Source organism: Pogoniulus pusillus, chromosome 17 (genome assembly GCF_015220805.1).
Source record: "Pogoniulus pusillus isolate bPogPus1 chromosome 17, bPogPus1.pri, whole genome shotgun sequence".
In the NCBI taxonomy this organism is placed as follows: Eukaryota; Metazoa; Chordata; class Aves; order Piciformes; family Lybiidae; genus Pogoniulus; species Pogoniulus pusillus.
The window spans coordinates 6,177,519-6,204,504 of record NC_087280.1 but is presented as its reverse complement, the minus strand read 5'-3'; the positions used below and the strand labels follow the sequence as shown (position 1 = coordinate 6,204,504).

Here is a 26,986-nt window from a genome sequence, read left to right as displayed (position 1 = left end):
AAATAATAAGAAATAATTAATACAACTTTTCTCACAAGCACTTGATGCTCCTTTGCTTCAAGTAGGTAACAGAGAAGCAGCAGCATGTAATGATCTTTTAAATGGACAGTATTAGCTATTCTATCATTTCAGGCTCACAAACAAATTCAGCTGAGTGATTTCTTACCTCAGATGAAAAAGCTCTTAATACTTTTCCACTTCAGAGTCTTCCTGCTACATTCAGGGATCTTGTGTTCTTTCACTTGGCATGCTGGGCCTCCGTCTGGTCAGCTGTGAGCTTATGTTTCAGCACCAAAAAGAAAGAAAAAAGAAAAAAACCCGGTACACTCTATGGATTGGTGCTCAAAGTACAAGTTTCATGTGATATAATGTTTATGTTCCTTCTAATCTGATCTCATAACTCTATTCCATGGGGACATCTTTATCAAGGAATGGATTCTTGGCCTAGGATGCTGGAATTAAAAATTCCTTACTAATTAATTTTTAGCTGGCACCAACCACAGTCTTTTTAAGTTCAGTTGGAACTGTAAGTCTATTCTTCTTGTTTAACCGCTTATAATTAAAGATAAATAAATAGCTCAGCTCTATATTTTCCCCAGATGAATCTACTGATTACCACAGTAGCTTTTTCTGCAGAACTTTGGTTTGTGGATAAGAGATTTTTCTAAACATCCAACTCTCCAAATGCTTTCCCCTCAGAGAAAAGGGATTGAGGGAGAGGGGATAGTTTTGAAACTGATCATAAAAAGTTTCCAAAAATACATTTTAAAGCCTATAATTATTTCTAATACTCAAAGATGGAATATTTGTTTAATTGACCATGCTTACATATGCTTCTACAACCCTTTTATAAGGAAAACTGTGTACCTTCTGGACTGCATACAGAGGCAGAAAAGAATCATACATTTACTCAGTATTTTCTGTATCAAGTAATGACATCTGTGTGCCCCTTTTGGCTATGCACTATTAATAGAAAATATATCTCAGACTTTATGGGCAAACAAGACATGCAGAAAGCAAAAAAGGAAAAACCTCAGTGTCCATAGACCTGCACATATTTATGCTACAAAATGATTAAGTTTTTTTGAGAAGTAAGAATTGGGAACATATGCAGCTAACGAAGAGCGAAACTAATTACATGTTTAACTTGATACACGCTTAAATGCTCCAAATGCCATCAATATAGTCCTCAGTATTTTGGCTAATAAAATGGGCTGTTAAACCATAATATTTTATAAGTATTGAAGCTTCTGTCTGAGAAGATCACAAGCCTAAATTTGAGTATAAGGTCTGATATCCCTTTTCTTTTCAAACACCCTCTGTTTTTAAAGTTTTGATTCAAACTGAAGAAACTCAGTGGTACCAAGACAGTTGAACAGTTGCATTTTAATTTACCTTGCTCTTTTTCCCCAGAAATATTATTTTGCAATATAACTACTTAACTGTTGGAAATCTGAGCTGCTTTTTTTGATTGATCCTATAATAGCACTTCTGCTCCCAATAGTATCCATGGAATCACCAAGAGATACACAGTATTGTTTCTGTCATGGTTTCTTCTACAATTATTGTGCTCATTCTGGAGTATATATGTCCATAAACATATGTATATATGCACTGTGTAATTGGACTGCTCACTGTATGTACTTGGTGATTGAGTTCTGGACCATCAGAAGGAACAAACAGCATGGTGGTTTAGAATCACAGAACAGTTTGAGTCAGAAGGGACCTTTAAGATCATCTACTTTCAAGGCCCTGCAATGGACAGGGACATCTCCTACTAGACCATGCTGCTCAAGGCCCCATCCAACCTGGATTGAAATATTTCCTAGAAATATATGTGTATCACTTAACACTTTCAGCAGTAGCTCAAGCCAAGTTACAGTACTTGTTTTGCCAGTACAGGGAAGTAAGGGATCAAAAGGACCACAAGTAGTTAAGTAATATCTCTCTCTTCATTTTAGGCAGGCTGACACAGATGCAGCAACCTGCTTCTAGTCAGACTAGGGATATGACCAGCTTCTGGAATGACAGATTCTTCCACCACACCAGCAATCTTGTCTCCCTCTTCTCTTTCCCTTTTGCTCTGCTGTGTTTCTTCTGTTAGAAAAAAAAAACACAACATCCCAGGTTGAAAGAGCTGCCTAGTCACCTGATCCACAAACTCCCAATGGGAATAGCTTTGGCTATTCAGAGTTTTACAAAGTAGGACTTTACATACAGCTGGCAGAATTTCAAGAGTCACCTTAGAACTATTAAAGCACAGCAGCTGCAGCAGTGTATTAAGAGAAGGCAGTTGTATCAGGAACCATTTAACCATGGTATCAGTCAGCTTTTTCAGAATCCTGACTCTTTCCCAGATGTGTCAAGGTGACATGTGATACTAAAAAAATACACAGATTCATGCCTTAATCCAGATGCTCCTTGGTTCATGTCTGTCTTCAATCTACACTGTGTCCATCTTCCAAAGTGCTTAAGTGGTGGCAAAAAGCCAGTACAGGCAAATAGAAAAATGAATGAGGACATACAGGGTTGATGTGAATTTAATGTTGTCTTGCAGTGAACACATATAGAAACTTGTCATTGGTATTCAGTGATCTGCACTTTCTGAAGTGCTGTTTTCCACAAATACAGAAATTCAATAATTAGCTTTCAAGCTATTTGTTAAGTTTCTGGGGTAGATAAATAATGAATATGAGTCAGCTATTCATTAGTATGCAATACCTGAAAACTATCTGTTATCCTTTTTGATGCATCTGACCCAAGATTTCCCTACTGTTGGAAGGAACTAAAACTGTAACTGACAGAATAGTGTGCCTTACCTGTAAGAAAGTAGAAAAAAAACCTGAGTTAATTATTTGAATAACCAAGTGGTTTACCCCAAATCTGTGAAACTGATGGGAAAAAATATTTTTAGGAAACCAGTTTGAAACATACTACTGTTGGTCTAACACATCCAAACAGCACGTGGGCCTTCCAATATGCAGAGGTGCCAGCTGTCCATGACTTCCTCAGCAACAAGTGGAGTGCTGCCTATGAACCCTCCCTGCCAACAGGCAACAAGAGAAAGGCTCCTGCATGAAACCACCTTATTTCAAGACTTCAGTTCCAACTCATCCCTGACACAGACTTGCTTTTGGTTACAAAGAAATTGTTATGTTTGACTTCAATTTCATCCTGAATTGGTACAGTCTTATTATTCCCAAGAAGCAGAATGGGTTAGCACGCAGCTATCTTCTATTTAAGCAAAATTGTGCTTAATGCTCTCCATTTTAGTGCCATTGCCTCTGGAGAATCTGTCATGTTTCACAGTGTTTGGTCAATGCCACTTTCTTTATCCCAGCAGGCTCCCAATGCCAGCAGTTCATAGAGTGCCACGCCAGCTCAGCCGAGCAAGACTAAGAGTTTTGTGTTTGTACTGCCTGTGTCTAACTAGAGTAGCAGCTATTGTTGAACATTCTGAAAAACACAATCTCTAAACACAGGAGAAAATAGTTAAAGCAACTGGTTCCCTCAAAAGAAAAGATCAGACTGCGGTGCAGTTCAGAAAGTGCTATGATACCCACTAAAAGCAGTATGTTCTCCAGACGCTGAAAATATCAACATAATTAGTAAATGTTTGCAGTTCTCCACAAGAAGCATTGTAGGTTACTAAATGGGTTCACAATACTATTGGCATTATTTGAAGATGTGCATTTACATTTGATCATTTACTCAGTGTGCTTCTTACAGTTTTTCTAATTGTGAACTGAAAGCTACACTTCCAGACTCAGCGATGAAAAGAAAATTCTGCAAGGGAGTTATCTCCCTTCCTGCTTTAACTTGTGAAAAAGTTGGGTTTGTGCATATGTCTCTAGCTTCATTAGGAAGAAAAAAGATTACTTCTGCCCTATAACCCTTAGGCTTGCTCATAAGAGAGGCAATTCTAGTCTTGAGCTGCAAGCAGAACTGCATCACTTTTCCCTCGGAGAAGACCTGGTAGCTAGTAGAGAGCTTCTATCTGCTACAGTTTTAGTGACCATGCAGCCTACTGAGTACAGCCAAAATTCATTTGGTCACTTACTTCTGAAAGAGGCAATTCCAAAGTATGTCACTCCATGATCATGCTTTGCAAATTCCTGCTGTAGACAAATGCTCTGCCTGGTCAATTAAAATGCTGAGAGATTTCTATGAAATAGCAAGGATCCTCATAGTAATCAACAGCAAAATTAATGCCCAGAAAAAACAGTAGTCAGATGCAGCATAATGCAAACCCCATAGCAAACACATTAAGCTGCCCCAGCAGTTTTTCCAGTCATTGCAAATTTAGAGTTGTTTTCAAACACAGAAATGAAAAATGAGATTTACTTCATGTCCTGAATATTCCCCAAACTTGCTACACTTGAGATAATGTGAAAATGAAAGAAAGGAACAGGAAACTCAGAGATGGGCTTTTCTTAAGGAGCACCACAGTCTTATCATGTGTGCAGTTTCAATCTGGATACCTGCATTTACAGAGTAAGGCACAGCAGCAAGTCTAGGCTACCTGACAACTTATGCACAACAGCAAGACCTTACCAGATGTTGCCTGCTGCCATGCCCATCAACCACTATTTTTCACATTAGGCTAAGGGGGTGCTCTCAGACCTTAAGTACAGCTCAGCCAGAATTACTTCTGTGCTGCACATGGATTTATCAAGATGAAGATGCTGAAGATCTGAAACTCATGAACTGCAGCTTGTCCAGCTGAAACTGCACTGGAGACTTGCACTGTGAAGTTGGGATGTGTCCAAGTCATTATTTGTCAAGTTTCCTGCTTCTTAAGTGCTCAGAGAGACAAAGCAAAATTGCTGAGCTGGGATATCACCCCAGTGGTGTCCTACTGACACTTCCTACCTTTGGAAGCATCACTTACACGTTTAGAAGGATGGTCCAGCTGCAGACTTTCAAGAGTCATTTTGAACCACACTTGAAAGTTAAGAGGTTCTAACGAAACATAGGACTACAGACATACAGATTGACTGATGCTTCAGACAAACACAAATTCTACTATGATATTTGATTCCATATTTATGCTTTAACTCATTAGTGGGTTTAATTATGGTGCACAGATTAAAAACTGCAGCTTTTTCAAGTTCAATTTATTTCTCCATGTAAGGGATTCAGATGTTTGGTTTTCTTTCTTCTCTGGTGGGGTGTTTCATATGATGTGATAAAATAAACAAACACAAGTTAGAATAACAGCCACATATTAATCTGTTGAGCATTTTTAGAAAGAAAAAAAAAAATCTCCTGTTTGAAGTTTCTGTGCCACATTGAAGAAGCCAGAAGAGGCAGATGGAACTAAATTCTGTACTGGAACCTCAGGAAGATCTCTAGGGGAAAAAAGAGGGGTTTAGTCTTTGTAAAGAGAGAAAGGGATTTGCTGAAAAGGAGATAAAAAAACTACTGCCTCTTTCTGGATTCTGGTAATCATGATAAACTACTCAGTTTGCTACTTTCTTCAGCTTTAAGTTATCAGTTTTCATAGATAACAGTAGCTGTAAACATCTCATTTGCATCCATCTCAGCTACACTAAGATGACTTAGGAAAATATAGTCTAGTCAATGATCTCACTAATACGACCATGCTTTGCATCTAGAAAGTCACATCTTAATCACAGTATGGTCAAGTTTGGTTAAAGATACAAAAAAGGTTTGATATTCAGCCAGGTTTTCAATCAAGGAGAGCTACAGACCTTCATAAATATCACCCTGATTTATGTTTAGAAAAAACAACAGATGCTCTGAAAGTGTTGTTTCTTAAGGGAATGTTCTGAGTGTTTAGTTTTCTTACAGATTTCAATTATGTATCATTTATTCAGAATAAAGGTTGTTCTCCTGGCTTATGTGAATTTTTCTTAAAGGTATTGGTACAATGTATGAAATGGGAAGATGAGAATAAAGACTGTGTGCAGAGGTCACATGGAGATAGAACACCACATAATAATACCGAGAACTGTTACATTGGAGCAAAACCTGGGAATTTTTGGGTTAGTGCTGATTGTCTGTAGATCACGAAGTTCAAGCCCCTTTTCAGCGGAGGCTTCTGCATCATCTTTGAAAATCAGGCTTGGAAAAAAAATTAAGTATTTTCAAAAGCACTCATGAGACTTGGACAGCATTTACAGAAAGGCTTCTGCACAGTGACACTCAGCTTCAATGTCTAACAGTCAAATGAGGCTTAAAACAATCCCCTGTGCCCAGTTAGGTGCCCAGAACTTCTCTACAATGCAGAAGGAGGATTAGACAGAGATGAGGTTCACACGTAGCAACAGAGATGTCTCAAGGCTGCAGACACCAGGTGAGCAATCCTCACTGCAGGGAAATAGCTGCCCCCACTTTCTGAACCTCTAGCACTCAAGCTTTTTCTATCATAAAACAGAGGGTACACCTATCTTTTATGAACAGCTATAGGAAGAACTCTTCTTCATCTAATAGCTCTGCAGTTAGAGCTCTCACAAAAGTTTTAGAACACTTCTAATTCCTCCTCCACCTGAGGTCCACCTCTTTTATGCAGGGGAGTATAAGGTAGATATACTTTCAATTTTTATTGAAGCTTTCTCCACTGTCCAGAGGACAATAGAGCAAGAAAATTATGTGAGTCTCTAACCTAGTAGCTACATAGTGCTCCATAAGATATATACCTAGAAGCTGTTTCCCACTACAAAAGCAGTGAATGATAGACTTCATTGGGCAGTGAACGTAATGTGGCAGCAACTAAGATGCAGATGTCACTGCCACAAATACTTGCCCTTCTGTAGGAAGGCATCCCTAACATGTACAGAGAGCTGCAGTAATCACTTACAGTTTGGCTTGGGTGTCATAGTTCAGCTTTTCCTTCTCAGCCCCACAACTCCAAAAGATGTCCATCCTGCAGCAGTATAAGGCTGCAGTTCCCATAGTTAAAATGTCTTAGGCACAGCCACTGCTTCCACAGAGACAAGTTTGCTGATTGGCACCATCTCACCATTGAGTGCCAGCAGCTCCCAATGCTTGCTGAACTCTTAATAAACAGAAACTGTGAATAGGAAGCCAGTGCCTTTTCAGAAACAAGTTAACAACTTACTTCTCTGCAATGGGCAACAGCCTCCACATTCTTACGTATTTCCAGCTTCTGCTCAAGATAAAATTCAGTGGCAGCTGGAAGCCAGGAGACAGTTTCCCCACAGCATTTCACCAAGCCAGCTGCAGTGTACAAAAGGAAAGCAGAGGTGCTCAGATGAGCATGATAGCTCCACTGTGCACTGACCTGAGCTAGGATCTCTCAGAGACAAGCTCTAGAGCAGAGAAGCTTTCCAGGTTCAGGATGCAAATTATCCTCCCAGCATTACTCGCGTTGTGTTGATCTGACCATAGTTCAATCCATTTCATGAAGCCCATATTAAGTGCAGGAAATTTTGCTCAGATCTAATGGATGTGCCCTTGAATTGGTTTAATTGCTCAGCTCTACGTTTAAATTAAATGGCCCAGCTTTGACTCACTACTTTCATGGGGGGGAACTGTCATGAGGCTGATAAAATTGCTCCAAATTTCTAATTTACTTGCTCATAAGCCATATACACCATTCTCCATCTCTGTCTCTGTGACTGCAGTTTACTTGCAATTAGGGTTTAAATTGTTGCATTTGCTTTTGAGTTGAGTAATACTTGCACCACTTAACACCAGACTTGCCACAAATAAGGAAGAGAATAACAGGTTGTGCTCCACACCGTTCCTAAAAGCTGCTCTCATCACAAAAAAGTTTTGCTGCTGCTGCTGAGACTGTCTGCTGCCTGCTGAAATGGTAATGTCTGAACACCTGGTTGACTACATGCATCGTGCAACTTTCCAGCAGTCTTTGCTACAAGATGGGGTACTTCCAAACTCAGATAAGAATTGCAGACACAGCAGCATCTTAGAAACTGTTTGATATTTTTTCCTGGTTTGTGTGGTATCTTAGTCTTATACCATTGTGCAGGAGAATATTTCCCATAGTAATTATTTTGAGAATGCATAAAAAGTTGTATACGATTAACTTTAAAACTATCTAAACATTTATCATTGGTGATGAAAATCATTACTGAGCTTAAAAGTATAATATTCAGCATTTTTTACTCAGAACATGCATCAATGCTACTTTTTCCACATACAAGAGGTATGTAAATGGTACATTTAGGAGAACTTCCACACCTCAAAATGTATAGTATAATAACAAGATATATACTCTCTTTGCTGCCTTAAACTTTTCATTTGAGGAAATGACAAAGAAAAATAAGCATTTGAAATGCCAGACAGAATATTAGTATCACAGGCACTCAAAAAATATAATCAAATTGTCTTAATTAAAATTTCCTCTAAGTTCCCAGTCAAAATAACAAGGTAGGCTTTGTCACAGCTGTATTTAGGCAAATATAAGCACAGTTCTCAGGCATGGAGGAAAGTGAATTTAGTAGAAGTTTGATACATCTGTGTTTTGACTGTTGATGTTTCTCCTCTGATTGGAGCTGGAGTCTCAAGAGATGCTTGATGAGAAAAGCCCAGTTGCTATACTTTTTTTTTTTTAACATTTTTCAGAATTGGGGAAGGTACAAGAGATATGGAATGGGAGACACGGAAACTGCTTAGCTTTTCTCCTCTGAGCTAATACAGAACTACAAATCTTAGCTTTGAAACTAGGCATATTGACATGCCTGATAATCATGCATGAAAATGAAGTTTACCATGTCTATAGAGAGAGCTACCTAGGCAAAGCTGAAGTCATGGAAGGAACTGCTGACATATGAGTATTTCTCCCAGGGCAGGGAGGCAATTCATTCCTTTCGCCCAGACTCAAATACATTAGCCTTGCAAGTGTTTCACAACTACTTCAACCTAAAGTTTGGGTGGAAAAACTGAGAAACACAAAGGCCTTGTCCAAGGTTCCATCTCATGACCTTAAAACTTCCACTGGCTTCAGAATTGTGAAAAACGGTTCATTTTCTAGGAGCTAAAGAACTGAACTTGGCTCCTCTTCACATACATCCAGGACAAATTACAAAGCTGCCAGTCATGACACATGGCTGCAATGTATTATTTTGCTGCACACACCCACACCTGACAGTTTTCACTCTCCCCTCCCCTTCACCCACATTCCTCAGTCTTTTTAGTTTCATTCCATACAAGAGTTTTACTTCTTAACTAGATATTTTTACCAAGAACCCGCCTTTATTAAACTCTCCCTAAAAGTCTTACCCTTTCATTATGGCTATGTTTGAATTTTTGTGCAGTCCTATTCCAGGGATAGCTGTATTACCAACCTACAAATTCACAGATGCTATCAGATGGTAAAAGTATGGCTGATGTATTACTCCAAAACCATAAAATATTACTTCTTTCATAATTCTGTTCCTTAATATTTGTAAAGGCTTTTTTAGCTCAAGATCACTACCATCTATTCAGTGGTCAAATAACACTACAAAACCATTACTAGACTGAGTAGCAGTCTCTGGAAAGTACTTAATCAACTAGAGAGTACAAAGAAAACAAAAAAATCTCATTTCTGAAGATGCAGCTTCCTTACAGCCAGTATGCCACAAAGCTTATATATCACCTTTTCCCTTGTTTGTGTTCCTGAAAATTCTACATGAAGACTGTCTGGGAAGCCATTTGCATTGCAGACCAAGTAATTTTACACAAATTATTTTTCATTTTTCTTGTAATAGTATATTAGCACTTTCTCATTTGAGCTTGTATCCCACAGCTGGGTTTGGCAGACTGACTAGAAAAAGTCTGTGTTTTGCCAAACAACTTGCACAACACACTGAAAAAGCACGAGTCTAAGGATACCCAATTTTCCAAGCTACATGCAGCAACATTATAACTTAGAATTTACAATTTGTCTTCAAGTTCTTCTCAGAGAGATTTCAATTTCTTTAATGTACTCTACAATTGAAAAAAAATGCTGGACATATGCAGCAGGTAATTCCTAAGATCAGTATTACAGATATGAGCCTCTCAAAAGCTCATCAGCTGACTTAAAACATTTACATATTGAAAATCTCTTTCGATTGGTAGTTTGACTTTAGCCAGTAGTTTCCATCATTCACTCACAGCATGCTCTGTCTGGGACAGATACAGACTACCCATTCAATGTTTTTCTACTCCTCTTTTTGTTTAAATCCTGACTGAACGCAGAAGAAATACTTTCCAGATCTCTTATTGTGTCCAAAAAAAGTTCTCTCACTACAATTAAGTGTCGGATTATCCTCCCTCCTGTTAAATTGTAGTGGATACAAAGGCACTATATATATTTACAGAATTGAACAAGTCTGTAAAAGGCAATAAAAGCATTTTCCTGCACCAGACTTGAACTTCAGGAGCTTTTTAAGGAAACTAATGCAATATACAGTAAGAGCGGTAATGACAGCTCTCTTAACTGCAAGCTAAATTCTTTTTATCTTTCAAAAACCAGAGATAGATAAGCCAAACAGATAAACTTCCACTGCATAATTTAGACAGCTCATCCTTTCCTTTAGTGGTAAAACCTGGATGCAAATGCTTTTGACTCTAAAAGAGGTAAAACTGTGATCCCAATATGAATTATTTGAGCTCATCTAGTAAAAAGACACACTGCAAGAACTGAGGTTTTTCATATTTTCCAAAACCCTAGTGCAAACATCACAGCACCTTGTCTAAGACATTCTTCAAAGAGCTTTAGGAAAGACAAAACTTCTTGCATTCTTACCCTAAGGCATTAATGTTTCTTTTTCCTTGTGCAAAAATATTTCCAAATTACTTTCATAGACTGTAAAACTTATCAAACTCTTCAAATAAGAGTTAGCTTTAGATCAAGCTCTGATATACTCATCTCTGCTTTTTAAGGAGCACCCAGAGCAAGAGTTTTATTTGTGCCTACCCTCTGTGCTATCACAGCCTCATTTTCTATTCCCTGTTGCAAAATTAAATTCCATATGATTTTCATACAATATAGACAAAATCCCTAAAGGAACTTTTTACTGATTAGACTTCTAAGACATTCAGCTCAGTCATTATACCAATGAATAAAGACTTCCAAACTCAGAGCCACAAAAAGCATTCCCAGTAAATCCTGAACTATAAAAATTTTCATTAACACTTTTCATCTTCTTTAAAACTATTCTGATTCTCTTAAATATCCAACTTCTAAAATGTATCTTAAATATTTAGAGCTGATCTTGATAAAGATTTTATATCAACAAACTTAGATAAGGGTGAAGAGTTTTTTAAATTCACTTATTACATCTCAATGACAGGACTGTATACATGCTCAGATAATTTAAATCCTACTGCTTGGTGTTACTTAACCTACTTGGAGCAAACTGAGGCAGGTGAACTGGTTTTCAGAAAAATTATCAAATTTAGTGACAGTTTATAGTCAGCATTCTTTTCAGAGTCCTTATTAGCTCAGCATTTGGTTTGCTAATGCTACAAATAACTTATTCACAAGCAGCTCCAGTATGATCTGTAAAAGAAGTCTCCAAATTTCATTTCAGCAGATGCAGTTTTAGCAAATGCTTACCTTGAGGTCAAATATGAATGTTAAGTTGCACTGAAATGCCATACCCAATTTTCATAGCCGAAAACAGGGCAGTAAGACCACAACAACCAAAAATAAAAAAAAAAAAAAAAAAAAAAAAAAAAGCCAAGCCAAACTATCCAAAAAATATCAGCTTGGAAAAAAAAAAATCAAAGAAACACCACAATAAAAACCCATCTTTTCACTCTTATTCTCTTGTGAGAAAATACCCTAGCCTTTGATTATACAGTAATATACTGGTTCTTCCAAAAAAAAAAAATCTGTATTTTTCATGCAATGAGAGTAATTCCTGCCTTATGTACAGGCAGGAATACAGGTCATGCTCTTCCAGCTTTAAAGAAATGGCCATTTTTGCATTTATTCTTTTGTCTAAGTATTTTCACCAATTCTCTACAACAGTACTCATGTTCTTTTCCACTGTCTGCTTCTATTAAGATAGTTGTTTTATAAGCAGATTCCTAGGAACACTTACAACTATATAAGTAAACAGGCATCAGAAGAGTGCCGTAAGAACAAACGCCAGTAAAACTGAATTGAATTTGTGGATTAAAAACTATTTCATAGATAATCTTCACACTTAAGAAATCACCTCCTTCCACATTTCTGTACAGTTTAATTACTTCAGTTCTTTTCAAGAAAATTACCTTCACTTTATGTATGTTTTCTTCCTTTTTGGTTTAGTCTTTATTTCTTACTGCATCTTTTGTCACTCGCCATTTTTCGCTTCTCCACTTCCTCCTCCAGTTAGATTTGATGCATTTCGTTCTCCTGAAACATTTTCTGTCTCAGCTTTATTTTCTATTTCCGGTTCAGTTTTGAAGTTTCAATAGTTGCCTTATTTCCACAACTGTTTGTGTCACAGAGTTAGCATAACTCAGACACACCATTTTGTTCCCTGTAACCTTCACTGTTTCTCTTAAGCAGAAAGTTTTGAAAAGGAACTCTTTACTCCTATTAAAAGTCAGAGATGCTGCTCTCCTCAAAAAAAAGTCAAAAGGGAAAAACACAGGAAGGGTCTTTTTCCTCCTGACATACGGAGTGCTAGTTCAAAAATTTAACTTGTTACGAGCATCTTTGTATCTCCAAGAACAGAAATTCTTTACTATGAGGATGGTAGAACACTGGAACAGGTTGCCCAAGGAGGTGGTAGCAGCCTCATCCCTGAAGATAGTTTTGATGGAGCTCTGAGCAAGTTCATCTGGTTGGAGATGTCTCTGCTCATTGCAAGGGAGCAGTGGACTAGATGACCTTTACAAGGTCTCTTCCAACCCAGTATATCCTATGATTTTATGATTTTTACAACATGAGGTTAAGGCTGAGGAAGAAGCAGACCTCAGGAAACAAGGTGGTAAAGCTAGACTTTTAATGTCCACTGTTTCTATTACAGGAAGTCCGCAGCTGCCTTGTGCCCTTTGAAGCAGGTTCATCCTTGTCTCTTCAAGATTTCACCACAATTCATTTGAATTCTTCAATTTGCTGCTAAGTGGAAGCAGCACCTTAAGGAGTTGAGATAAAATTCAAGTATTTGCATAATCACATTTTGATCTGTTTTCTGATATCTGTAGAAGCATGCAAGCAGCTTGACATGTTCACAGATTCGAAGTTCTTCTTTGCAAGGTTCTGTTTGTTTTCAGACAGAAAGCACTGAAGGTGCATAAAGCAACGCAGGAGGATCTTTCTCAAGAACAAGACTCTTTTGCCCATATTTGATTGAGGGAAAGCTGACATCTTTCTGTTGGACCTTAATGCAAATCTCACATTGTACAGACATGCTTATTCTATGAAAAAGGCAAGCTCTTTGCAGACAAAAGCAAAACATAGACTCTGGCTTATCACTTTAAAGATATCTTATAAGGGACTGTGTCCACCTTAAGCATATTTCTAGCATTTCAGTTTCTTTATTCCACATCCCTCTGAGTATGCACTTGGCCGCAGAGTTGCAGCAAGACTACTCCTGTTACCAGACTGTTAAAAGCATGGAGAACACTGCAGACAAGAGCACTGGAAAACATGCATGATAATATATTGCCAGAGTAGGGAAGTCTACTATGCAGAAAGAAATCTCAGCAAACAAGCTGAAAAAGGCTAGGGTTTAAAACACACTTATCCCCTTCTCATTTGTAAGTTGAAGGCTACTATAGCATGGTGGAAGCGCAATTCACAGGTTTATAATTATTATCTGCTTGAAGAATGAAAGATCCTACAAATGAGAGTCCTTAGAAATTATGTGACAGAGTAAAGCAGTTGCTAAATTTAAGGTTAGTCTTTAGAAAAGTCAGGGTGTTAATCTCTGCAGTGAATATCCTAATTGGTCTTACAGGAGAACAGCCTTGGGTTTTTCAGTCAGACTGAGTGATTTTGTTCTATAATGTGAAGATATACCTCAATTTTTTATTAACAGTACTAAAATACATTGGAGGGCAACTCATCTTCAGTAAGACTTTTCCTTTGTACTTTATCCTTTCCTTTTACTGTTAATTTAAAATGTGTGAGTTTTTCCTTCTAGAGGACCACACGTGTCAAATTCTTCAATTGCAACTGGCATTGCAAGAGACCTTACTGCTTTATCAGGTAGAATTACACTCCTAAAAACTCTGAGCATGAGAAGGGAAACATCTGTTTTAAGAAGCCATTAAGAGAAACCCTCTCAAACCTTTTAAAAATCAGCACTGATGATTTTAACTTGCCCAAAAGTTAAGCTTAAAGTTCTGTATTGAGCAAAAACTGCAGTCTAAACTTGCTCACTCTAAAAGATACAGTGAGTCCCTTTTGCAACCTAAAGTGCCCAAAAAAGGTTCCACGTTAGGTATGTATGTGATGCAGCGACTCAGGGAGGACCGACTCTCTGAGCAGGCAGTATGTAAGCTTGTCCATCTCCAGAACCCATGTAATTCTTACAGATGCAAACCAAGTAACACCAGCAGTAGCGGTTCTGGAGGATGTTCAATGCCCTGTGTCAAACTTTCATGGCAGTCATGCTGCCTCTTGGCTGTGAAGCTCAAAGGAGGTTATTTCTCCACCACATATTTTTGTGGTTTGAAATCAAGTGCTTTCTTTGGGAGATGGAAACATTTGAGAATCATGTTAGACCACAGAGAAGTATTTCATCTCCACTACATCATCATCTCTGGACCATCTGAAAAAGCTACTGCCAAATAGTTGTTATTTCCATCTCAGGAAGCCTTTCAAAAGGCTATTTACACTTTTGTCTTTCTTCAAGATTAGATTACTGTAATTCTTTATTGACTGCCTTGCACAATAGGGCTCTGCAGAGTCTCCAGCAGGCACAGCCTGCTGTTCTGTTTGGTTTTTTTTTTTTTTTGAGAAAAGGATGATTTGAACATATTGTACTGATTGTAAAGCCTTGCCATCAGTTGCAACAAAGTCAATGAATTGATTATTAAATTGCTCTGTTTACCTATGGCACAAATCATGGTCACTGCCTTTTATCTGCAGTATTCAATTGGAGCTAGTTGATTCTTTATAGAATTTCTATACTACATAGTATAGAGCTCATTCATTGTTTTTGCAGCATTGCATGAAAATTGCATGACACAAAATATGGCAGCTACAAAGTCTTACGACCTACCACTCTACACCACCCAGGATGAATAGGGTTAACCTTTACAAAATTGAAACTAAACCCCCACCCTTCCTAGCAGCTCTGGGTGTTAAAATTGATTTTATAGTGGGCTATTTCACTTGGAGTACTGGCTTCTGTGTTTTATTATCCATGTTCTTGATTGCTTGCTAAATTCACTTCAGACTGTAGGCCTTTGATTATTTTCTAGCCTCTTTATTGTTACCCGCCTGGTGAATGTGGGAAAGGCTGTGGACGTAGTCTACCCGGACTTCAGCAAAGCCTTTGACATTGTCTGCCACAACAAGCTCCTGGCAAAGCTGGAAGCTCGTGGCTTAGGCAGATTCACTCTAAAATGGGTAAAGAACTGGCTGGAGGGCCAGGCTCAGAGAATGGTGGTGAACGGTGCCATATGCAGTTAGCAGCTGTCACTAGTGGTGTTCCACAAGGATCAGTGATGGGCCCAGTCCTGTTCAATATCTTTATTGATGATCTGGACAAGGGGATTGAGTGCAGCATCAGTAAGTTTGCAAATGACACCAAGCTAAGAGCAGGTGTTGATCTGTTGGAGGCTAGGAGAGCCCTGCAGAGGGACCTAGACAGGCTGGATGGGTGGGCAGAGGCCAATAGGATGAGACTGCGCAAGGCCAAGTGCAGGGTTCTACACTTGGGCCAAAACAACCCCAAGCAGCACTACATGCTGGGGACAGAGTGGCTGGAAAGGAGCCAGGAAGAAAGGGACCTGGGGGTACTGGTAGATAGTAGCTGAACATAAGCCAGCAGTGTGCCGAGGTGGGCAGGAGAATCAATGGCATCCTAGCCTGTATTAGGAACAGTGTGGCCAGTAGGACAAAGGAGGAGATTCTGCCCCTGTACTCAGCACTGGTCAGGCCACACCTTGAGTGCTGTGTCCAGTTCTGGGCTCCTGAATTCAAGAGAGATGTTGAGGTACGGGAACATGTCCAGAGAAGGGTGACAAAGCTAGTGAGAGGCCTGGAACACAGCCCTGTGAGGAGAGGCTGAGGAAGCTGGGGTTGCTTAGCCTGGAGAAAAGGAGGCTCAGAGGTGACCTCATTGCTACCTACAACTATCTGAAGTGAGGTTGTAGCCAGCCGGAGAGTCAGTGTCTTCTGCCAGGCAGCCAGCAACAGAACAAGGGGACGCAGTCGCAAGTTGTGCCAGGGGAGGTATAGGTTGGATATCAGGAGGAAATTCTTCAGAGAGAGAGTGATTTGCCGTTGGAATGGGCTGCCCAGGGAGGTGGTTGAGTCGCTGTCCCCAGAGGTGATCAAAAAAAAGACTGGATGAGGCACTTAATGCCATGGTGCAGTTGATTGGCTAGGGCTGGGTGCTAGGTTGGACTGGATGATCTTGGAGGTCTCTTCAAACCTGGCTGATCCTATGATTCTATCCAGATAAATAAAACTTGATTGCACTTAATATGGCAGGACACTTGTTCCACCCCTTGCAGATCTAAACCATCACTCACATGGTAATCCAGATAAATGCTCTATTTACTCCTACCAACTAAGTAATGCTCAGCTCAAGCAGTTTTCATATAATGAATCTAGAGCTAGCATTTATTGTCCTAGCCAGGTTTTTAGCCTCTTCTGGCTATCAAATTATTTGGCATTATTATTCATTCTGTCAAACACAAGAAGTCACTGCTTCTCCAGAATTTTAAGGCAGGCTAAGAAATGCATATATTAGACCTATGTATTAGCTGTATCAAGAATAATTCAAAACTAATGATTGTATTATGGAGTCGCGGTGAACTAACTTGGCCTCATCTTCAGAAGACCTGAACCTATGATTAGCAGTTAGCCTTTCCAAGCTCATCATTAACTTTTTACGGCACTGGTTCCTATTTGCAGCTGCTTCTCCCTCGAAGGAAGAGCATTTCCCACAAGGTGCTCCAGAACTTACCTCTTCAGGGTCTAGTTCATTGTTTTATGAAAAGAACTCAATTGGCTACTTGCCTTCCAGAAAATTATCACATGCTCTCCATGTTTTTCAGTATTTGATAAAGCAGCAAACAAATTATTCCAGCAAGACATCTACCCTGTTTTCTTCACCCTTAAGACTGTTTATCTTTTATAAATCTTCAGTTCTGGGGAGCAGAGTCCTTTTGATGAAGCACAGCACACTACTGCGTGTAGCAAGGAAGGCTCAGCAAGCCAGGAGGACTCAAAGGGCCTCTTAACACATTTACAGTGAAAATTTCCTGCAGCATAATAGGCTTGGTGCCCACTGACACCCACTAAAAAGTTGACTAGAGACAATTTATTATGCTAGTCAGACTTGTTCCCAGCCACTCCTGACATTCAGAATTGCAGTAGGAAAGTATATTTTTATTATACTGAAAACATTCTTTGAAACAGATTCAGAATTGCTGGAGATCTACTGATGTAATTTGTCTCAGCTGAAAGTATAGAGCAGGTTGAGGCTTTTCTTCTTTCTATGTTTGCATATTTGACAGTAGCTGTTTCTGTATGCTTAAAAAAGTGACATCTCTGTCGGTTATTATTTAATTCTCCTCTCAATCACATTAGGCTGAACAAAGACAGGTCAATTAGATACTCTTTTTTAAAAGACACTCTCATTAAAATCAAGTTTGATCAAGAATCAACATTATTTGAAATCTTCTCCTGTCATCCCTATGGCACCCAGAAATTTGCACTGAAGTTTCTTAGCCAGAAGCAGAGAGTTTCCCTCACCTAATCTTTCACTGAAGATGCAGACATGGCTTGCATTTACCAATCCAGTATAAATATCTAATGCAAAACATTGCTGAAGAGTAGCTTTTTAGGAGGATGGTACTAACTATTCTGGCTACATTTTGATCATGTTGGAAATCTATAACATAGAAAAACATCAAGATACTCAAAATAGCCATAGATAGGATTGGCTTCATTCCAAGTCAAAAAAGTACCTTGCAGAATTCAATCTACTTTCTGAACAAAGATGGTTTTCCCAAAGCTTGTGTAATATTAAAACCTTTACTTATTTGTTGTATCAAAATTAATTCCCAGCGTTGCAAATAGTGCAAAAGATTATGATCTGCAGGAATTACTTGGAAAGAAAAAGTAATAACCATTTAATAAAGTATCCAACCAAATTCAATTATCACATGCTTAGGATATATGCTTGCCACAAGAGCAAACCTCCAGACAGAAACCATGCTGTGAGTGGAGCTGTGAGATTTTGGATCCAGACTAACAGTCAGGAAGGCAGAAGATCTAGTTCTTTTCATTTAGCTGGTAGTTCATGACCAGACTGCATTACCTTCTACTTACCTTCTTTTAGTAAGGATACCAGAATACATTTTCTATAAGCCTGATTTACGTTTTCAGTCAGCTCTCAAGTATTTTGGAGAAGTTTTAAAAGAGAAAAGATCAATAAAAGACTTTAAACAGAAGATCACCTCCTCTGAAGGTGAAGCAGAAACTGGGACAGTTTCCAAATGTTTAACAAAATCATCTAATACTTCTGGCAGCTCCAGAGATCATTAGGGTCTTAAAATGAGAAAGTAAATCAGGGAAACATACCCAGGATATTTGATAAAAAGGCTAGCTATTTAGAAAATTAAATACAAAAGAAGAATATTAAATGCTGAAGAAATAATTATGCTGTTGTAGCTTTGGCACCTAAAATTACTAGAACAAAATAAGAGAACAGGAAAGACCCTGCTCCCTCTGTGCCAGAGCTCCACTCAGAACAGAAATGGAAAGGGGAGTGGTGCCACATACTTGGATACCGCTCTTCACTCCTGAAACAGGTTGCCCTAATTTATTCTGGCTCCTTTAAGTTACTCTAATTTATGCCATCCATGAATAACTTACAGAATCACAGGCCAGAGGAGGATCAGCAAGCGGAAATTGATTTCGGTCCACTAAAAATCCCTTCTTCCTTTCAGCCATTTGCAGATGAAAATCTTTTCATTGGTCCTAATTCACCAGCTCAGAGGGGCTGATAATGTGCTAACTAGCCTTCCATCTCTAGAGCCCTTTGTTCTTTGACATAGGGGAGACCTTTCTGTTTAAAATACAACACTAGAAGAGGTTTACATTTACAAATGCTTCAGTGTAACCTATTCCTTGCTCTGAAGGCTGTCAGAGCAATTTAAATTATTAGTGTAGGTGATGCTTGGAAACACCGAAGAAATACCGTGCAGACAGTCAAAGGAAGATAAAGATTGCCTAAAGAGTCATGCAGTAGTGAGATTCACAAAGCACAATGGTATAAAAAATACTGTTTTTTAAGAGACAGAATGTAGATATTAAGTAGGAAATTTAAATTGTGAAAAGAAACAAGGAGAGAAAATTACCTGAAAATATATTATAGAGTCTAGAACCAATGAGCTACTGCTCATAAAGAGAAACAGGATGGATCACAGTAAACCGTTTTTTCTTTCACAGATTTACAGAAATACACATTCAAGCTCATCCATTTTGAGCCACTGCCATACAGGTTTTAAATGTTCTCACAATCTCATCAAGAACATGCCAAAGTTCAATGAACATTCTTGATGCATTGTAGAATAGAGCTGGACCAGAAAACTGTATCTTCTACAAAAGTATATAGTATCTCTGGTTTATTGATGAATATTTAGATTAAGTACTTCAGAAGCAGAAAACTACTTATTTGGCCTCTGTCACAAGACACTCTGGGGCACAGAAACTCATCTTATGCAAGGCAAATGTCCACTTCTCATACACATAAAAGAAGTTCATACCCTGTTCTCCTATGTAGCCAGACATGAAACATAACATGCACACAGGCAGAGATGACAGCAGTTTACATTGCAAACAGATGCTTGTGAATACTGCCTGAGCAGTAATCAACAAGCTTAAGGGTTTCAAGAACAATGCATTTGCAGAGTGGCCTTTCTCATTTTAAAATGTCCAGCAACAAACAAAGTGACTTTTATTAATGGATAAATCAAATCTATTTGTAGTATGAAGTCCATGGGACTCCTGTCAATCATTAGTAGTATAGAGACACTCATAGGCTAATCATGGCTAAGCTAATTTTGGCTCTTTCAGAGCCAAATTATGGTGGTTTGTGCCAAACCTTATTAAAAATTAATAACAGTCCTAGTGCATAGTCAGGAATTCAAAAAGCAATACAGAAAGGTGTTGCTGCACCTGGACATCATTCAGGGTTATGCTATTCAGTTTTTCATCTTAAACAGAGAAAACAAAGCACATCAGGCATAATGCCACTAAAACTGATATCCAAGCCACCCAAGAGATTATTGCAGAATGTTTTGATGAATTAAGCATTAGAAGTCCCTTTTTGCAACTCAGCTGCTTTAGAAATGAAGACTGAAGTCTTTGTGGTTCAACTCATGACCAGTCTCCCAAGGCCTAAATGTAGATTGGCATCATTGTATAACTTTAAGCTAATTACTCCACCCCTGCATTTTGTATGTGAAAAACAGTAACAGCAGCACTATTTGGACTAAGCTCTTTCTTTTGACATGTTTACTGGAAGCTGCTAATGTGTAAAGCTAGTTTGTGTCTTCAGCAAATTTGGTTTTAATCCTTCACGTACTTCTCCATGTGCATATACAGATACACAGTAGCAAGCTTCACAGCCACCTTCTTCCATTATTGTTCCCCTGGTACAAGCCACAAAGCAAACATGGTTCAGACTTTCCCACAAGCTCTGTGGGCCTAGTAGCCCTTTGTGTGGGAAAGATGTCTGAAATTCCCTTTGAAAATCAGTTATCATGAACATAGGGTTTTTTTCATTATCTATGCTTTTCTTCTGTTATCTGTCCAACAGAAGCTTAAGTAAACCCTGGCCCATTTTTCTCACTGTTCAAAACCAGCTAGGTGTCTACTGATTTGTCACCAACCTGACAGTACTGGGATGCACTCAATTGCTTGAAATACTGAACACACATGACAGGTCCACTTATCATCAACGACCAATATGTAACAGGTCGTCAAATGCACGGAGAAGAAGGAAGCAACCTGTTACCAGATCTTCACTGCATCAGCTTGACACACTTCAGTGAGAAGCTACCAGCTACTGCAGTGAGTTGTTAAATTCAAAGGGTAGTGGAAAATTGTTAACTTGCTGGAGTATCTAAGGAAAAAAAGGACACTAAAATAAACATGGAAGGTTGCTTCCATCATAAGATACAAAATGTGGTATGCACAAGACCTTTTCCTCAACGCTACCCTCCAGTTTGTTTCTTAGCAGTGTAAAAAAGAAGACCTTCACCAGACAGACATTCCAGGCTCAATAAAAAGGCAAGGAGTCCAATCATTTGACTCTTATGACCTCAAACTACACACTCAACTCCCCCTCAAAAAGCCAACAAACACACAAAACTATAGTGAATGCAAGCCTCAGACACAGAGCAATACATTGAGCCTTGTTCCAGGTGCACCATGCCTACAAGTATGCATGTCTCCATTCACAGATGTGGCTCACATACCAGTCTTCTATAACTGATTCTGCTTCTTTTGACAGAAGGAAGCAAAGTTGACCTATTTTTGACAGTTTTTAATGAGATGTGGCTAAAAAAGTTATGAGGAAGTCTTGCTGAAAAAGATCCCTTTAAGTAGACATAAAGATTCTAGCAATTGTTCCTCCAGTAGCCAAGTTTGACCACTATGGGTCAAAACCTGTTTAAAAGATTAGGTGGAAGAGTAGATAAACTCATCTGAATTAAATTCTTTGCCCAGACTTACACTTCCTATTATTGCTACAAATAGGAACAATGAACAAAATGAAACTGTCCTCATAAGAGGTCCAGAGAAGGATTTTAGGTAGGTAGAACATACTATTTTGGTCACGGCACAAGCTCTGCTTTCTGGTTGATTTTGGAACAACTGGAGTTGTCTGAAGAGAACAACTAACTAGCTTATTCTAAAAATCCTCCCTCCAAATCAGCTGGAAAGGCCATGAATTTGAAAAAGCAGATTCTGAATAGAGTCAAAATAAAACATATGGAACAAACCTCCCACATGTCCTGTAATCAATCCACTATACTGGAAGAGACATCATCTGGTAGCTGGCCACACTGCAGTGCACATTGGTAAATGACATCTGCTACTTGTTTGCAGAATCCATATTGTATCAAGTGCTGTTGTACTTTCAATGACATACTTTCACACTAACCTCTACAACTACCTGTTAATCCACCAGAAAGCATTTTATTAAAAAAAGAAAACAAAACAACAACCAAAAAATCAAAACAAAAAAACAACCAACAAAACCTCAAACTTTTGGTCACTTGATCTAAAAGCAGATCTGATCTACCTAGTCCCTACACACTTAAGTCTGAATCAAATAGTATTTAATTTCTCTTAATTTTTAATCCTAAATCTAAGCTAACTCTTAAGTATGCAGAGTCCTCTACAGAAATATTTTTCTGCTCTTTAAACTTAATGACTAACTGTCATTAACTCGACAGCCTAAGAAATGTATTATTAGCATCCTGAAATGTCAAACTTACTATTAAAGCTAAAATTGAGGTCAGTTGGGTTTTGACTGCCTGACTTTTGACAAACTGATCTAATAATTTTCTTGATTTCACTGGAATAACACAACGAAAATAGCCTCTTTTTTCCCCCCCAAATACGTTAATCTCCAGACAAACTCCTCTGAAATGCCATTGCAAGAGCCATTAAAAAAAACAAACAACAATCCACAAACAAACCCAAACCAACCAACAGAAGGAAAATCAAGTTTAAGCATATTAATGGTGAACAAAAAAAAAAAACATTAGATAATTTCTTCACTGCCTTGAAGGTCTCATTGGCATTTTCTGACTTAAAGGAGGAGAAAGAATAATCAGAAACAACCGGTACCAAACTGAAGTGTTTGGCAGTTTGACTTAGGAAAAGAGACTACTAAGCCATTTAAAGGTTAACTGATATGCATGAGTTATCATATACTCCTTGTCTTCAAGGTTATAGACTCTTCAGCAGAACTCTGCCAAACACCAGTTATCTGAAGGGAGCTAGAAATCATCCCTGTTGATGACAGACCTCTGAGCAGATGGTAAGTAAATCAAGGTCCTGATGTGAAATGTTAAAGCTTTTATGCTGTAAGACACTGTTAAAGCATTATCCAGGTTAAATCAGATTCCATAAAATACCAGTTCACTAGTAGGAAGGCGTGAAGTCTTCCACTGAGGAACTCTACAAGTTTGGTGGCTTAGTGTGTTTGAAAGTGATTTGGATTTTTAAAGACACCCTAACAAATTACTTTGAATAGGCTCTGGATGTTTATGTTGTTTTGTTGGTTTGGGTGTTTGGTTTTTTTTTTTTTTTTTTTTTTTTTTGCTTAGACATTGCATCAGTTCTGTCAAAAGGACAAAGGACAGGGTGAGCAGAGGAAGGGAGAACCATTTGTTTATTTGCCATTAAAATAATTTCTCATCTTGTTAATTAGGCTTGTATCATGTAAGAAAGGTAGATTTCCTAAACATCACTGCGAATACAGCTGGGCAACATGGTAGTAGATTTTTTCTAGCATTTTCACTTATGCCCAGGCAAATCCTGAAGCCTTCCCAAGCAATATATTAGTGCCTACATTTGGAAAGGATCTAGTACATCAGAAACTTATATTGTAAAGACTACTGTTACCATAGGGCATCTGTTAAACCTACACGGAATGCAACTAGAAAAAGTTCTGTAAGCAATTTTGTGTTAACTGCAGACAGGGTGAACCAATTCCATCAAAGCAGAGGAAGCAATAATGCTCCCTCAACTTGCAATGAGTCAAAAGCAGTTTGACTACCAAAGCTAAAGCACTGAAATTCAGTGTTCTTTAAAAGAAGGAACAATGTTCATTAGTTTTACCATCTGGAGCACTAAAATTTATGAGTGATTAACCTACACCAAACAAGGATTATGATTTTGATACCTTTGTTAATTCTGTAGTGTTTCATCACGGCTGATTCAAACTACTCAAGCTGCAGCACATGGCCTTGAAAATCATGCTGAGTTGATCAACAACACACACATGCAATTCAGGTTTATGGAGATATACATCCTACTACACTCAACCAACACACTTTCAGCAGAAGCCCAAGCATACAATTTCTCTGAAGTTCCCATGGGACCACCACCTGGAAGTGCTCAGCAAAAAACACAGTCAAGGATCATTCACAGAACCTATCCAGAGGACTTAGATTTAATTAGAGAAAGGATGAAGCTACTGAAAGACAATTCTTCCATTTCAAAACACACAAATATATGCTCTATTTATTAAAACTTTTCTTTAGACCTTTACACTAAACTTGCAACTCAATTACTTTCTTCAGCTATAGAAACACATACTCTTTTCAGTAGCCTGAAAAGCTTCACACGAATAGGGACTGCACTAGTGCTTTTTCTGACCTAGTGGTAAGCACTTGTCTAGCCACATACTTTAAAACTTCCATCCTGCCAATAGCAGGCCTCTACCTTCTTTCCCCAGCCCCCATCTTCCACGTGAAGATCCATAATCCCTGTGCTAATGCTTCCATTGTCCTTTAACTTCTGGAGTCAATTCCAGCTTATGCTCCAAGGAATGGGAGGAGGGAGAAAGAAAAGTACATTTCCGACAAAGACCTTAAGTGATGAATACAGCTACAGGCAGGAGAGATTTCCCCCCCCTCCAAACCTTTAGTCTTTTCATTCAGTCTCCAAATGCACTGAGATTAATAATGCCTCTGGGCCACTGTATGCAAACCTCCACTGTGCACGCAGAGAAAAGATTATAATTGAATACTCTGTTATGATGGGCAAGGAAAAAGAAAGGCAGACACACAGACAGGGCTCAAAGGCTGAGCTGGCCTGGTTCGGCTTCAGCCCACAGCACCTACAATTATCCTGCAATGACTTTTATTTATCTATTTAGTGTTCCCACTAGGCAGAGAGAGAATCTAGTATTAATTTAGTGCTCGTGGTTAGACAGAGAGCATTAATTGAAAAAAGTTATTCAAATGGATAATGAAATGTGGCTGGATCCCTAATGTCCTGCTTTGAATGAAAACAGTACTAACTATAGCTATCTGCAAATGTTTTACAGTCTGATAGTTTATGCAAGAATTCTGCTAAATTACATTGTTACAAAAACTGCTTTACCAACATAGCAGTACTAGACCTCTATATAGACAAGCAGCTAGCTGTTGCCAAGCATCACAGAGACTCACAGAAAAACAAGTGAAAGACAGGAGCAGAAGAGAAAAAGCAGCTCTGACACATATGAAGGAAACGGTGAAACCCAAAATCCAGGATGGCACCTCTATAACTATTCATTTTTGGCATCTAGAGTAAGTCATCTAGTTTGCTTCTATACATCTCATCTACGGCAAAATGACCTCTTCCAAATATTAGTACAGGGTATTGCTTGCAGGTCCTCTGTTAGATGAAGCCTTTTGCAGTACAGGCTTCTAGTGACCCTAAGCAGCAGAGGTAACAGGAGTAACAGAATGAAACACCAAAAGGCATTCTCATCTTTAGACCACTGTAAATTCAGACAAGCTTCAGAAAAGCACCTGCTTGTTTTATGCTGGTGCTCTCTGCATATGTTTCAAGCTGCACTTCATGAAAGCAAGTTGTAACATAAAGCATATAGTTCCTAGCTGTAAGTCACTTCAGAAAACATGAATACAAGACTTCATGTGGAAAACGTACGTGAACAAAATCAGAGAGGTAGCCGAATGCAAAGTGTACAATCAAGAATGTGCAGGTGTTGATGGGGACAATTCTGAACTGCTGATCAAAAAAAAAAAAAAAAAAACAGAAAGAAAAAAGACAGGGAGAGATCTCAATTCATCTACAATTCAAAGTTTAAAATATATTCCATAAACTGAAAGATCAGGCTTAACTGCCATGGAACACTAATGCTGCATTCCAGAAAATAATCTAAAGTTATTATCTTAACTGTATTGTCACTGCTTTTTTGAAGAGACACTAACCACCACAATTGCTCTATTCCTCACCACAGTGCATAAAATATCTAAGGCTTTGGAAAGCAAATAACAGAAAAATATGGATTAAACTGATAAAAATGATAATTCCAGACATGATTAGATTCACTGTGTTGTGTAGCCTGCACAGCAGGTGGGGGATCCTTCAGAAGAATTAGGGAAAGGTTTAGGGAAAGCAGATTAATGGGGAAAAGATTAAATGTGCTCTAAAAACAGGACAAAACATATTTTTTAAATGACAATTCTAACAGCAGTGTTTAGGGATGCTCTGGAATGCAAAGTACACATACTCCATTTAAATACCAGACGCACAAATGTCTCCTACTTACAATTATGCAGTACATTGTATGACTTTAAATCATAAGATGAATAAGCATTTGACATTAAGTGGTGCTAGTGACAAATATTAAACAAAATATTGCAAATAGTTTCTAGCACACAGTAGTCAAGCTCTATATTGCCCTTCTCCACATGCAACTCTTTCAAAACTGGTCCTAAGAAGAAGGCCTACCAACTTGTTTATTTTCATATCCAGAAATACATTGCAGTTGCCAACAAAACACACTAACAGCAATTTCTAGAGCCCTGAAAAATGCACATCAGTGCCACTGCCCTCTTTCCAGTGTTGAAGGCTTTCTAGCTTCTAATAGGAGACGCTGAGCATTTAACTAGGTAAGAACAAAAAACAGTGGAAATCATATAAAAGCAAGCTTCTATAGCCTAAGAGTAGAAATGCTGTTTAGCTGCTGAATATAGTTTGCATTTGTAGCTGCCGGCACCAAAATGGGAGACAACTGCTCATGCAAGACCTAATATATCTTACAAAAGCATTAGCAGCCGCAAAGCAAATATTTTAGATTGTTATCACCCAAAATTTCACACTTCTTTATGTAACAAAAAAATGAGTGGTACA

At 38.5% G+C, this 26,986-nt stretch overlaps 1 protein-coding gene across 3 annotated transcripts in view; it reads right to left on the bottom strand.

Moving 5' to 3' along the window:
* RORA (RAR related orphan receptor A) overlaps window positions 1-26,986 on the bottom strand; it is a 424,209-nt gene that overhangs the window by 375,506 nt on the left and 21,717 nt on the right. For all 3 annotated transcript variants that reach the window (XM_064157435.1, XM_064157434.1, XM_064157437.1), the window contains exon 2: window positions 167-277. The gene's annotated coding sequence lies outside the window, so the exon portion shown is untranslated. The remainder of the gene's footprint in view (window positions 1-166; window positions 278-26,986) is intronic.